This window comes from Schistocerca serialis, chromosome 1 (assembly GCF_023864345.2).
Source record: "Schistocerca serialis cubense isolate TAMUIC-IGC-003099 chromosome 1, iqSchSeri2.2, whole genome shotgun sequence".
Lineage (NCBI taxonomy): Eukaryota > Metazoa > Arthropoda > Insecta > Orthoptera > Acrididae > Schistocerca > Schistocerca serialis.
In genome coordinates this window covers 757,363,568-757,379,111 of record NC_064638.1, presented here as the reverse complement: position 1 = coordinate 757,379,111, position 15,544 = coordinate 757,363,568, and positions in this window count along the sequence as shown.

Here is a 15,544-nt window from a genome sequence, read left to right as displayed (position 1 = left end):
AGCAACAGCCCAAGCCAGTACGTGAAGCGTCACAAGTCATACAAAAATCTAAATTGAAATCTGGATGGCTCAATATGTTAGCATTCACTAAAGCATGTTTAATTGTATTAAAGTCATTCTGGCACTGTTCCAACCAGATCCAAACTTGATTCTTTCTGAGTAGATTTAGCAGATGTTTACTGTTCAAAAGTGGTTGTGGCAAAAAACGTCTGAAAAATGAACATAGCCCAAGGAATGATTTTAACTGCTTTTTAGTTCGAGGGCTAGGAAAGTTTCTGATAGCATCTAATTTACTGGGATCTGGACGTATGCCCTGTGAATTAATGATATGTCCTAAATACTTTATCTCACTGCAACCAAATTTTGATTTTCTTAGGTTGGCTGTGACTCCAGCTTGTGCAAATTTTTCTAAAATTCTTTGAAGAGTGTCAACGTGTTCATTCCAAGATTGTGTAGCTATCAGTATATCATCTACATAGTGTGTGACTGTCTCAACTAAATCGTTGCCAAGCACGGTATCCTGGGCTGTAATGAATACCCCAGAGCTGACATTCAGTCCGAAGGGTAGAACACAAAACTGATAGGTTCGCCCCCCGAACATAAATGCAGTATATTTCCGAGAATCAGGAGTGATACCCACCTGCCAAAACGAATTAGCGAGATCTATTGTGGAAAAATATTTTGCATCTAGAAATTTCTGTAATTACTCTTCTAAATTTTCAGGTTTTGTGTGAACCGGTAAAATTATTTCATTAATAGCTCATGCGTCTAACACTAACCTAATGCTTCCATTTGATTTTTTGACAACAAGTAGAGGACTACAATAACGTGAGGTGGATGGTTCAATGACCTTCCAGTCTAACATTTGTTTTAATTCTTGCCACACAGCAGGTCGTTGAGATAACGGTACGTTATATGTCTTATGGTAGAAGATCTTGTGAGGCTTAACTTCAATCTTGTACACATACGTGTTGATAACACCTAATCGTTTGGTAAAAACTTGTAAATATTTGGATAACACTTGCTGTAGTTTTATACGTTCATGTACACTGAGAGCTGTAGCTTCACTTATCTTATGATCAAGCAATGTTTTCAAGTCCATTAGCTCTGTGTCAGATGAGTGTGTTTGCATGTCTTGAATGTCATTGTCAAGTACTAACTGAACCTTGTACCCTGTACAGTGTTTGTCATGCTTTAGAGTTCTCCTGTCCAAATCAATAATAATTACACTGCCTTTATCATTTAAAATACATTTACCTTTGGAGAAGTCTATAATGCAGTCCTTCTCGCTCATAATATCTATTCCTAATATGCAATTTGTCACAAGGTTTTGTACAACCAGGAATGGCCATTGTACGGTTCCATTACCTATTTTAACGTTTACAAAAACTTGCTTCGTAACCCTACATGACTTATTACCTAGTGCAGTAGTTATTTTACAGTTTTGGGCAGGAAACTCAGGCACAGGTTCCAATTCACACATCTTTTTATAGAAATTAAAAGACAAAACGCTTACAGCTGCACCTGTATCTAGGATAATAGTAGTTGGAATCCCACCTACTACACCAGTAGTAGATGCTAAAACAATTTCATTTGTGTTTAAACCACATTGTGTACTGTCTTGTAAAAGTTCATCTGATATATTGTTATTGTGGTTGTATCTTATAAATAAAACAGGTAGTTTTTGTTTAGAATTACTCGGCATATCATTATTCTGTTGTTCAAGTGTGGTGTCAAATAACTGATTAACATTGAAGTCGCCCCCCAAGAATTCTTCAGCCACGACCTGGGGCAAAGTAGTGACTGTTTCTAGTTTGTTGGATTATCATTTGTACTAGGTACTGACACAGATTGAGGTTGTGCATCAGGTGTCATTTCTATTATATTCACATTCGTATATTGCCTATTATGATCTCCAAACTTTTGCGGTTGTTGTTGCTGTTGCGCATTATAACTTACCTGTCGGTCGTAAGGTATGCTCCAATTTTGACCTGGTGGCTGCTGCGGTAAAGCAGAGTTTGAATGAAAGTACTGATCGTTACGAGTCCAACCTTGATGCTGTCTTGGCTCGTAGTTATTATTATTTCTATTTCTGTTTGTGTTTTTGTTATTACCTTTGTATCCGTTGTTACCGTTGTAGTTATTACCGCGGTGCCTTTTGTATGGATTGCCGCATGAAATGTTATTACTGTTGTAACTATTGTTTGTATTGGAATACGCGTGTTGATTTTGATTTCCGTACTGAGACGGCATGTGAGTTTGCTGTTTTTGTTGTACCGCGTATCCAACTGTGAGCGCGCCAGAATTGTGTTGGCAAGCCTGCATGTTTTGCATACCACTAGTGTAAACATTGTGGCTGCTGTTTTGCCGCGCGAAGCGCTGATCTTCAAGTAACATGTCAACCGAATCTAAAGCTGTTAAAAAATAATCTGAATCGTCATCCGGGATATGTAGAAGTTTTTCCTTAATGTTGAAAGGCAATTTGGCCTTCAACGCTCGGAGTATATCACGCGTTGCGACTGGTTCGTCTAAAAAGTGTCCCATGTTCAAGTATTTTTCAAAATATCTGCGTAAGTTACCATTTTTACTGTTAAAAAGTTTCAGGTTCTAAAATTTGTCTTCTGAGTCGCTATTGGACGGATTGCGACCAGAATTTGTTCAGAAAAGCACGCTCAAACTCACTGTACGTGGTACATACGTCAGCTTGACTGTATGCCCAGACAGCTGCATCGCCTTGGATGTAACCGACAATATATGAAATCCTTTTCCGGTCACTCCAAGTGCGTGGAAATGCGTTACTAAAAGATTTAAGAAAAATCACCGGATGAATGGTTCTGGGATAAAAATCTGAAATTGCCTGTGTTTCATTAAGCTTTCATCTTCCTTCGCATTGTGATATGGATTTATTCCACTGTAATTACTGGTATGTTCAGCTGGCGAGTAATTACGATAATGTTGCTGTGGTTTACCATGATAATAGCTTGTGTTTGTGTTTCCACATCGTGGTATGTGTTGTAGTCGTGGTGTGTTTTGTTCTTGTGTATTTGTCGTGTGCGGAATGTGTGTATCATACTCGAATGTATATTGGTTTCTGAACTGTACATTTTGACTGATATTTTCGTTACATTCAGACTGTAGTTGATCGGTGAATTGTCTCATGGGTGCAGTGACGGATTGTACTGCGTCACTGATCAGCTGTTTGTTATTAGTAATGTATTGCACTACGGAGTCGTGCACAATTGTTGGTAAATTTTCACGTAAGCATCTATCAAAATGTTTGTCTTTGTTCTCAACCCAATCATGAAATTCTTTATTAATATTTTGAAAATGAGCTGTGGCATCTGATTGTAAGATGTCAGTCAGGTGTTGTTCAACATTGTCAAATTTATTCTGTACGTCAGTAATTCGTTTTTCAAGATTGTCATGTACTGAAGGATATGTTTGAATTTGTTCAGTAAGAACTTCACACGTGACATTAAGGTTTTTTACTTGTGTCTGTAAAAGTGCTACGTCAGTTGTAGTCTTTTCTTGTCTCGTATTGAGCTGGGAAAATTTAGTACTGAGTTCAGTCATCTGTTTGGTCAGTGTGGCGTCTATAAGTTCCACACGCTTACATAAAGTGTCATTACCTATCTTGATTGCTATGAGATCAGATTTGATTTCGTCATTTTGTGTTTTTAACTGTTCATTTTGTGTCTCTAATTGTGCCTTTAAGGTTGCCATGTTTTCAGCGTTTTGTTTCATTAGCATTTGTAACATGTCGGCAATGTTTACCGTTTGCAAGGTCTCTGCCCCGCCGCGTCATTAGACGTGACGTCATGCATTAACATGGGCTCTGATTGAGATTTTGAAATTTTTGTAGTGGACGGCCTATCGTCAAAATTTTCGTCAACACTTGCGTCAATGTTTGATGAATCGTCACTACCGGTTGCTGTCGTAAAGTCATTTTCTAACACTTGTCTCACGTCCGAGTCGGATTGCGTCTGAACAGTACGTCCTTGCTGTTCCATTTTTGCGTATTGTTTTCTAGTTATTACCATGCCACACGTGATATATGTTTCAAGAAAATTTTTGACACTGATTTTAAAATAAAATGTAGTTGAGCATGAATCGCTCGTAGCAACAATGGCTGTCTGTTAATTTAAAAATATAAACTGAATTTGAGATTATTGGTAATGGCTGCTGGCCATGTTACATGATATCGTACAGAAGTCGGCCATATTGTACACTCGTGTATTGGTATTGTTGCATACGTTATTGTTTAGGGAAAAGTACTGAGAATGAAATTTATCACTGAAACTGTTATGCAGAAAAGAAACACTACAGAATTTACTGAAAAGCTAATACACTGAATTATACGTCTGGTCAAGCCTACCAATGCAAAGATGCTGCGTCTTACCTTATTTTGCTGGAAGTTTCATTGCGTCTTCCCGCAAAATTTCAGAATTGGAAAATATCTTCAGATTTTGTTATCTCTCATACATTGACGTCCAGGTCCAGAAAGTTGATTTTTTACATGAAACAAAGAGAACAATGTAACAAATGACAAAATAACAAGTCCGACACGCAGTTGCCAATATAAAATAAATAAAAAAAAAGTTGTTATTTTAAATATGTTAATTCTTCTATCTGTATGATGGTGATTGTGATTGCAATTGTATTTGCTTATCTGGAACGTGGACGTTTAATTATTCGTTATCAGACGCTTGACAATGGCTTTTTCGTAAAGGCAATGTTACTCGTAGTTGACCGTGAAATAAAACTGAATAATCGGACTTCGTAATAAATCGTTTCCAAAGACTGCTGCGGTAGGTGCGGACTCATAATCTAAATCTCAATATTACAATAAATTGCCAGCCATGCCAATACGTCGTACAGAGGTGATTGTCTACTAAACATAAAAAAGTTACACAGTTAGTTAAATCAGATATATTCAATGAATAAGCCTACAGTTCATAATCCTACTTACTTTTATAAATATAAATTCTTTACAGAATCGAGTGCCTAGTGTGGTTGCAACTCGCAGTATTCTTCTATAACATGAAATATGGCGGTGTGCCAGACAATAAAAAAATACGTGCTTCTCGCACCACTTCAACCAGAGCTCCCCTTTCTTAATCAAACATAAGAGTAACGTAATTGTGCTTTTGTTTTATCAGCGACACAGCGCTGCAGTTGTGTGCCATAGGCTTTATTTATTTGTCACTGATTATTTATTTAATTAATATTTCGCGTTTCCGAGGAAACTCACGCTCGGCATGCAAATGTGCCTTTATAAAGTCCACTTTTCAGAGCCTTGTGATATTAAAAGCATCCTTAATCGGTGACTGAGCATCTTAGCCCCTCGCACATGGTCATGTGAATGTAAGGCTCTCTGTCCCACCAATTTTGTTAATGCTGTTTTCCACTTTCTTGTTTATATGAGCTACATGATCAGCCCACGTGAAACACATATTAAAAACCATACGCAAAAAAATTGCTTTATTCACCTGCAGGAAGGAGATGACTGAGCAGGTCGATCATACATTCTACAGGTGAACTACAGAAGATTTCTTAGGTAGAACTGTTAGGCCATTAACACCACCAAGCAGAGGATTAATGCATAAGCATCTGATGTTAGACAAAGAAATTCAAAATCCTGATGTGTAGAAAAATGGCATAAATCATTTGCATACTGCAGAGTTTTAAGGCCTTGTGAAATTATGTTATCCGTATCTCATAAGTATATTAAAAATAGAACAGGGCTGAGAAGTGAGTTTCAGGCAGTCCTACTGAAATTGTATGAGGACTGAGTAAATTATGGACTCGTACTATGTAATTCTGTAGGGTAGGAACGTTTCAGAGCGAAATACTAAATCTTTTGTAATGCACATACAGCTTAATTTTTGTATTAGAATTGGAATGTGACTATTATCATACCCAGTCTTAACGCCAATAAATACTGCTGTAAGATGTTGCCTGTTGTTGAAAGCCGAAGAATTTCAGAGAGCAGAAGAGACCGACTGCCTAGGATTCCTTTACCCTGTCGAAAATTGAACTGGTCTTATGAATGTAAATTATAAAATTTCAGCCATCAGTCTAAACGAGCCTTAATAAGCTTTTCAAATATTTTTCCAGTGCACATGAACGACACAGTGGTCTTATATGATGTTGGACTTCCAGGTGTTGTTTAGGTCTGGGAACTGGAAAAATTATTTGAATTGTCCAGACATGAACTATAGGCACTTTCATCCAGAGGTTGTTCAAGGTTCATAGAAGTGTCATCAATGAGTAATCTGGAAGGCTGTGGAGAATAGGATAGTAAACATAACCCATTCCAGAGGCAGAGTTCATCAATGACTTCAGCACTATCTCAACTTTAAGTTGAAATGGAAAGCACAGGAAATGGTGCGATACTACACATGCTATACCTTCTGTATCTATAGTGGGACTGTAGGCACAAGGAAAAGCAAGTTATCAAGCTGTTAATCCTTTCGTTCTGGTATGAGTTCTTGTTTTTGGTTTCTGAGTTTTCTTTATATATTCCTCACAACAAACATCTTGATGTTTGTAAACATCTTTTGACAGTAAGTAATATTGGTAAGATTTTTTCGCTTTTCTGAGAACTTCTTATTGTGAGCATCTATCTTCCAGTATTGCAGCTAACCTTCACAATAGCGTTTTAGCGTTAGTCGGCATTGGGCGATCACTCCTGAGCATTCCATTTTCCACAACATCATGGAGTTTCTGATCTTTAACAAACCTGCACGTCATTTCAGGATAGAATGGCCTGCTTCCCTATTTAATACTTTGAGGGAAGCGTACTAAGCTATGTGCAATGGACTCCTTTCCAATTGTATTGGCTACTAACCTTTTCCTCATGGAATCGCTGGCATACACTTTCCACATATACTGCACACATCTCCTCCTCCCTCCTCTCTGCATTCACCTTTTTTTTCTCCCATCTCTCTGTCCACCTCATTATTTCACACGCATCCATCTCCTGCTCCCAACTCTGTCTGTTCATCTCCTCTTCCCCCACTTTCCACCCATCTTCTCCTACACCCTCACTCTGACCATCCCCTTCTCTATCCGTCTCCTCAACCTCCCTCCAACCATGACCATCTGCACTTGTAGCCCCTAGAAAACATGTCGATAAAGCAAAGTTATGCCAATCCCACAACACACATGTCTTGCTGGGCAGCCTACCTGTCAGGAGTCTGGATATACACTTCTTACTTCTGATGTACAGCCTGCCCTCCAAAGTAGTCCACTAACGTGGGCTGGTAATATTCCCACATTATGCAACTGTAGTGATGGGCAATCTATATGGTACACGTTGTGTCTAGGAATCCTGTGTACTTGGTTTGCTAGACAGACAGTCAAACAACTCATATTAAAGAGTTTGATTACAACAAGACAACTACAAATACTTAACTCTGATCTGAGAATTCTTGAAGTCCTTTACATATGACAATCCACCAAGTGTAATTATACAGATGTGTCGCAAGCAAAGGGCGACATACAAAATAATCATTCGTCTTCAGAATAGACAAACACAAGTAACATTTCTGGTCCTAGTGAGCGCTTCTAACAAAAGTCTGTCAACTAAAAATGCAGTGACTGCCGATCTTTAAGTGAGCTATGTAGAGATTACTAATGAATCGGCTAACAAAGTGTCTAATATTGAAGCTGCTATCAAAGTGGGTGCCAACTGTCAGGCTTGGCGCTTATGTCGCCTTCATTAGGGGTCATTGCTGTCGCGCTGTTGTCCTGGAGGAAGGTCGGTCATCATGCGGTTGGCTGACCTCTTGTCGCAGCCTTCTTTTCTCTGCCGTTCCCAACTGGCGAGTCAGTGCTGACTTTACGCCATAACATTCCTCCGCCCCCCACAAAAGAGATGGATTGTCATTGTATATGGAGCATGACAACAGGGGCAAGGTGAGGGGAAGGGTGGAGCGTGGATGTGCTGATGGACCGGAAGCAGTGGCTGCAGCGGATGTCAGACTTCCAGTCATACCCAAACATCCAGCCTTCGTTCTGGTGGAAATGTCCTGAAGAAAACGTCCAATGGGTAAGTGTCCACCTCCTGAGGCCCATGCCAAGATGTAGAAGGCCTCAGATGCAGGCATGTGGGTGAGGCCAGATTCATCAGGAAACCCTGCCTCCATGGGGTTGTCCTGTGGTGTTGTGGTGACAGCCTCTGGCGGCTGCTGGAGCAGCGCTGTACTCAGGATCTATCTGAGAGAAAAGATACAGAAGGATCACTGTGTGCCTGACACTGGCGGATTTGATTGTGATGTTGGCGCTGAAAACTATCTGGGCCTGAAATGAGATACATACATGCGCCAAGTTGACGAAGGACCTCACCTCGCAGCCACCATCTGCTGGTAGAACAGGTGGGGAGTAGAACAACAACCTGCACATAGCGCCACTCTGCATTGTTGTCAAATTTATTCAAGATGGTGGATCCAAGATGGCAAGATGGCAACATCGCAATGACGACATGGCGGGAAGTTCAAATTTTGGCAGAAAAAAGATAAATTCGGCTTCCTCCACTAACCTGAGAAACTGGCGGTAAAAACGTCACTTGGACCACCTCTACAATCCTACATTATCCGACTGACACTTCATCCGTGAAACTGGCGGCAAAAGGTCTCATCCCGTGTTAGGCTCCTCAATAGGTTGGACATAAGTCTTTATTTTGCATGTAGTGTTTATTTAAACAATTTGAGACAGGACCTCCATCCAGTGTGTACACCATGAGGTCCAGAGTACTGACCTAATACATAGAACTGCCACCAGATGGCGCTGTCATCACTTCTGTGACGTAATCCAAGACGGCAGTCCGGAGGAAAATGGCTGGAAAAGGACTCAGCCTGTTCTGGGCTGTTGGAGAGAGGAAGGAGTGTACTTTTTATTTTGGAACACTTTATTTATGGACAGATTTCACATAGTTTATTTATTACACTGATATAACACTCATCCTGGTGAGCTTGGAGTCAATTACATAGCCTAGAGACCTGCAAGCCAGCCGCTGTAGCCGAGCAGTTCGAGGCGCTTCAGTCTGGAACCACACTGCTGCTACGGTCACAGGATCGAATCCTGCCTCAGGTATGTATGTATGTGATGTCCTTAGGTTAGTTAGGTTCTAATAGTTCTAAGTCTAGGGGACTCAGATGTTAAGTCCCATAGTGCTTAGAACCATTTGAACAGAACTGCGAACTACTCGTAAATCACCGAAATGATGCAGTTCACTGCTGTGCATAAAGGCAAACAACTCGTAAATTGTCAAAATAATACATCTAAAATGCTCTCCAGACACGCTCACTAATTACAAACTGTCGAAATAATGCATACAGTTATTTAGGGACAGATTTCAGGTAGTTTATTTATTACACTGATACAAAGCACTTACCCTGGCGTGTTTGGGGCCACAGTAAATAGTCTACAGACCCGCAAACTACTCGTAAATCATCGAAATAATGCAGTACACCGACGTACCTACACGCAAACAACTCGCAAATTGTAAAAATAATGCATGTAAAAAGCTCTGCAAACACGCTTGCTCATCGTCAACTGTCGAAATTATTCATTGCACAGCCTGCACATCTGTTCACAACCATCCACTACTCACAAATTGTCAAAAAATAATGCATGTGTATCGCTATGCAAAAAAGCTCACAACGCTTAAGCAGCCGAAAATAATGTAATGCACAAACTCTCATTGCACGGAAAAAACGCTTTCGAAATATCGTCAACTGCAACATATCAACGAACTCCTCCCAATAGAGCACAAAGGCACACACATTGGGCGGCGCGCCCATGCTAGTCCCACAAGCGAGACACGTCTGGGCCATGCGCACGTGTTTACCGTTGCTGGCGCGATGCCTCCCTACCTGCTGTCCAGCGAAGATCTAATGGCCGAGCGACTCGCTATTGTATAACAGATGAAAGGTTGTCAGTGTTATACTGACGTCACAGGACTATGTAACTAAGAGCCAAGTCCCCCCTCTGAATGCACTATAGAAATCTATTGCAACACTTCCCAGAATAGGACAGGGTGCATTGTTCCTAGCGATCCTAACAGGACGTGTGAAATATGTCTAGCCACGCACGTGTTTACAGTGGCTGATGCGTAGCTACAAGTCCAGCAGAGGCCTAATAGCCAAGTGAGAGATGTCAGCATAGCGGCTCACCCTCGCAGGTGCAGCTAAAAAGTTCTCAGTGTTACACTGTCGTCACATGGCTACCTCTCGGAAATAGGAAAGTGCCACAGAAATAGTTAACAGTCGCTTTTGTAGGAGCTTTCGTGATTTCTCAGTTTGTCTGCATGGAAATTCTTGTCCTAACAGGACCTGTTTACGAAAATAGCCCAGAAGAACGTCGAATGTGTTCCTCCTGATAGTCCTAACGTGGCACCCTGTTCATTACATGTTACCCTCCTTTCAACAAACATCTCCGAAATGCAAACGTTCTCACCGTTATTTAGAGTCTCCTATATCCCAGCACAAAGGATGCCTTGCGAATGAATGGAGCATTCTGATCAGCTCTTACTGAATTACCCGCCAAATTACTTACGCTGCCAGTGTGGAAGCACTATCCGCCTTTTTCTTTCTGCAGTGGTAAAACTATTTTGAACAGATCGCCATATTACACTGACAGTTAAACCCTGCAGAAGTGGCCTACAGATCGTCAAATACGGAAAGGGTCTTGCTTAATTACACCGCTCTTCCACAGAGGACGGAAACTTGAATATTTTAGCGTGAAATCTATCTCCACATACCATATCGATGTAGTAAACATACAATTCATATCCTACGCCATAGAAAGTCGCCCGTTTTGCACGATGCATATAGCTGTAGACCGCCAGACACTCGTACATATACCGCCAATACCGGATTGCCAGAGATACGAAATAATACTGAGCGAAAATCAGCGATGGGTGGACGTATCTCATAAGTTTTTCTTGCGAGTGGTACCACTGTACCTTAGAAGGAGATGCTTAATCGTCTTGAAAACCGCCAGATGTTAAAAACACGATCATATTGTGGTGTCACCGCAGACACCACACTTGCTAGGTGGTATCCTTTAAATCCGCCGCGGTCCGTTAGTATACGTCGGACCCGCGTGTCGCCACTATCAGTGATTGCAGACCGAGCGCCGCCACACGGCAGGTCTAGAGAGACTTCCTAGCACTCGCCCCAGTTGTACAGCCGACTTTGCTAGCGATAGTTCACTGACAAAATACGCTCTCATTTGCCGAGACGATAGTTAGCATAGCCTTCAGCTACGTCATTTGCTACGACCTAGCAAGGCGCCTTTACCAGTTACTATTGATGCTGTAAAACATGTACCGTCAAGAGCGATGTTCACCATTTATGGATTAAAGTTAAGTATTCCACAGCTACGTCCTTTTTTTGCTAGTCTCATTTCCTTGACCTGTTCCAGACCTCACGCCAGCTTGCGTGAGCTAAAACGCGTGCCTTTCGGCTTCCTCTCATAGTGGGTTGGCTGTCTTGCCAATCCACAACACATATTACTATCACAATCGGTCTGGTTCTACAGGTACACACAAATTGCCATGTTAAAAGCTATACTGGGTTTATATTCGAGGTATTGCATTACCTCGAAATGAAGTGCTTTTTCCAGACCAATACCACAACACTGAATACAGACAGTGAATGCCGGAGTGTTTATTATCAGAACAACAGTGTTGTTACACGGCGCCGACGATGCAACCTCGTGATAGAGTAACCGAATTTAGGAAGTGATTCGGCTAAGGAACGTAGTACGAAGCTGATATTTGCAACTCCCTCATGCCACTGCTAGATATTTCACCAGTATTTGTAACATATTCTGTCTCGATGCCGTGTCAAAGGTACTGCGATATATTCAATGGGTTATAGGCGAAGGTTGATTGAGAAGGATCGCAAACACTAGATGGTGTGCTGACTGAGGTTGTAAGAAATGTACACTAATTTTTCAGACCTCTAGTGCTATGCTCTCCAGTAGAAATGCTGTTTGGAATTTGGAATCAAGTCTTCCCATTCAATGACATGCCTGAGTTGGATCCTATGGAGAAGTCCTTTAATGATTAGAGTTACTAGTGAGACATATTTCTAGAACTCTCATATTTCGAAACGAGTCACCTTTTTCGAACATATCTGCTACAGTAAAATTTTAGATAGTTCCTATGCCTCTTGCAACTGCTCCCGTTTCTCTAGCTTTGCGCATGTAATCGTTCCAATGTAAGCCAGAACTGAGCAGAAGTCGGAGAGAACTATATATACCACCTCCTGCAAGTCGTGTATAAACAGAGAGACACGAGTTAGTGTGACAGGACCATGTTTTGACCATTTGGTGGAAATGGGGACATGTTGTCGTAGTTCCGCCAACTATGTACGATGTGTAAGGTCAGCACCAAACGAAGCCTGCTCCTGCAACAGTCCGAAGCAGATCCGTATCCCTCAGGGCCCATTCACGTCTATCACCCCAACATGCTATCATCGTTACTCTGTACCAACCAGCAGAGAAAAATTACGAACTATTAAGGCTCCACTAACTTCATTCGATAGAGAACTCGATAAGAGTTTTACTGTAACTTCCTCCTCCCATATATCGAAAACAAATACTGTCCGCGTGCAGACATCGAGCACACGTGGCGATCCTATTAAATATACAGGTATTGATCCATTGCACCGACCAGTGTGAAGTTGCGTTGCCTGTACTGTAGGAGGATAACCGTATCCCACAAACTATACTATAAGTCGCGAGAGACGCTCCCTGTGACACTGAGTCATTGCATGAAACATTTTTTTTCTGCTGTAACACCTTTTCTTCACTGCCATACTTTTTTTCCCATTGCTTCTCAGAGAAAGCTAGACATTACATGATGTAAATAATGTTGTTACTGCTGCTACCATAACACACCAACACACTGAATGATTTTAAATAAAAGACAGTTACAACAAAGGGTACTGGAAAAGTTTGGCGGCATTGTGGTGCGTTTCCAAACTGCTGGTGATTGGCGACCTCTACATTTAAACTCATTTGTCACAGTGACTGAATAGCTGATGGCTTTGCATTCCATTTCGACTGATTCCCCATATGCAGTTGTTTACGCGATCACTGTTTCGGTGCTAGCCATCCCCAGAAGGAACTGCCCCTCCACCAAAACTCTTTCTCCAACTCAAACAAGCGATGTCAGTCAATCATTATGTGGTAACCAACAGCGTGCCAGTGACGGATGGGATGGAAAAGACACTGTCGATGTACTGCAATAAGCATTGCAGTTGATAGTGCGAACAATTTTAGCAATTTTACAGTAATTTCAACACTGATCAATGATGTGACAGCATGTTTCCCAGTTTCAGTATCATCGCTAAACCGCCCCCTCTCTGCTTTGCGAGTATCATTGCGAATATATATAGATGGCCGTGCAGTACCTCCATTCATTGTTAATTCTCGAGCATATACATCATCAATGTATACTAGATAGCACTCTGCATATTTCTAGCACCTCGAGCATAGTGCATAACTTATGATCTATCTCTATGTGGATGGGAGTTACAGGGCATTCTCGCCGTCTCAGGATGAAATTAGAGACTGAAAGGCCCCCTCACACTGTCTTTGACCAACTCGCCCTGCAGCACCATTACCAATTTAATCTGCAGCTGAGCAGAAGTAGACCACTACATTATGCGTCTCATGAATGAATGGAGCTTGCCAAGTCCTTGCCCAACCAAGTGCACAAGATTTCTCCAGATGCGCCCACGTTTAGGAGGTTAGCGCCCCTTATCGGTGTATAGTAGTAGATCTGAAAGTGTTGTGAAGTATTAGCAGACAGATAAAAAGAACAAGAAACGGGTCGTTTTTATGCATGATGGAGCTCCAGATGGATGGAGTTCGAAGTATTTTATGTAAATCAATTACACTATCAATTTTAAAGTATTGTTCTAGTGTGTGGGATCAGTACCAGCAGCGTAGCGTTAAGAGAGAACATAAACACACGCACTGCTAAGGCTACACGGTTCTGCACTTAAAACAGGCAATAATGTTAGATCACTTCAGTTTCCGACCTATCAGTCGTGTGGAATGCAGTGCTGTTAATATCTCACTGTAAGAAATATATTTCTAGCACATGACTTACATCCTTCTTGCAGGTTTCTCTAAGATAAACTACGATAACAAACAGTAAAATAAAAAAACTACTTCCTTAAAACAGCGGCTCTGTGTGATACATATGCATTATAGCTTTCCATAGTTATATAGCGTCCACTGCTCACATCCGATCATGGTTCAGAAATTATGCTATGCCCAAATCAGTCCTACATAAAATGATCGTTAGTAATGGAGAATACCTCTTACAAGGAAACAGATAAACACATAGCAGTGGCATCCGACATGTGAAATTACACGTCGTGCCGCCACTAACTCAGTAAACAGCACTTCTGTCAGGCATATGTATACATGGGGATTGCAGTGCTTCACACACACCTATCGCTAACTTAAAATCATCTTGGTTATGAAACTGAAGCCTCGGTTTTATATCCAAGATGCGGCAAGGGAATGGAGTACATCGCATAAATCTTCCTTCGTTTAGAGGAATGTGTCGAAACAGGATGGTCACGTTTCATCTCACATGAGGTGATAGTCCTCTGATGACCGAGAGGTTTGCTGTTAACGATCACAAGTAGACAGTGCTCAAAGTCAAATACAGAACACGTGGTTGTATACGAGTCGAACACAGTCTATGTCATGTGACGGATGCATCCTGACAAAACAGCGGAAAAATGGTAAAATCATCTGCAGCAAAATCTCCCTCCCTCTCTAGAATGCATCATCAGTCTGCCATTAAATCCTACCTCTTTGCAGCTACATCTCAATCGATCATTCCATCCACTCACTGTTATCCTTTAACGCAGATGCATTTAATTTAGAGGCTGATGGTTCTCTGTTTTCCTTGCGTGTATCACTGTTACCTCAGTAGATGTGGAATAGAATACTGCATTCACAGAAAAAAGTGACTGCTTCCCTGGTTCCCTTCACTTCCATGTCGACGTTTTCTTGGACTCCTCTTGCTGTCGCATACTTGTTCCAATGTACAAATAGTTCTGCACCAACCAGAAGACATGCAAGTACTGTCTCAATTTGCCCACGTTTCAGAGTATATTCTCTCAATTTATATATATTTTCCGTCTTTTTCACAGTTCTGTCGATTTTATGTCGATTATACCCAAGCAAGAGATAACCTCTCGTTTCGTGTTGTAAAATCGCTTGTAAATGTTGTACGGCTGTCAACAACTAGCAAAAATGCACTGTTTTTCTGATTGGGAGGCATAGTATAACACTATACTTGATTGCATCCAGTCACCTCCACCCACATATTCCACATTTGCAGTATGTTTGCTCTGTTTTCTGTATGTATGTGTATGGGCTTGTGTCTGCAGGGTGTACAAAGCAAGCAAGCAAGCAGAAACAGTAACGCCTTTGTGCCAAGGGGAAAAGAGCATGCCTTTGTACAACAGTTTAGAGAGTGACTTCAATCCGCTGAAGGCGCTAT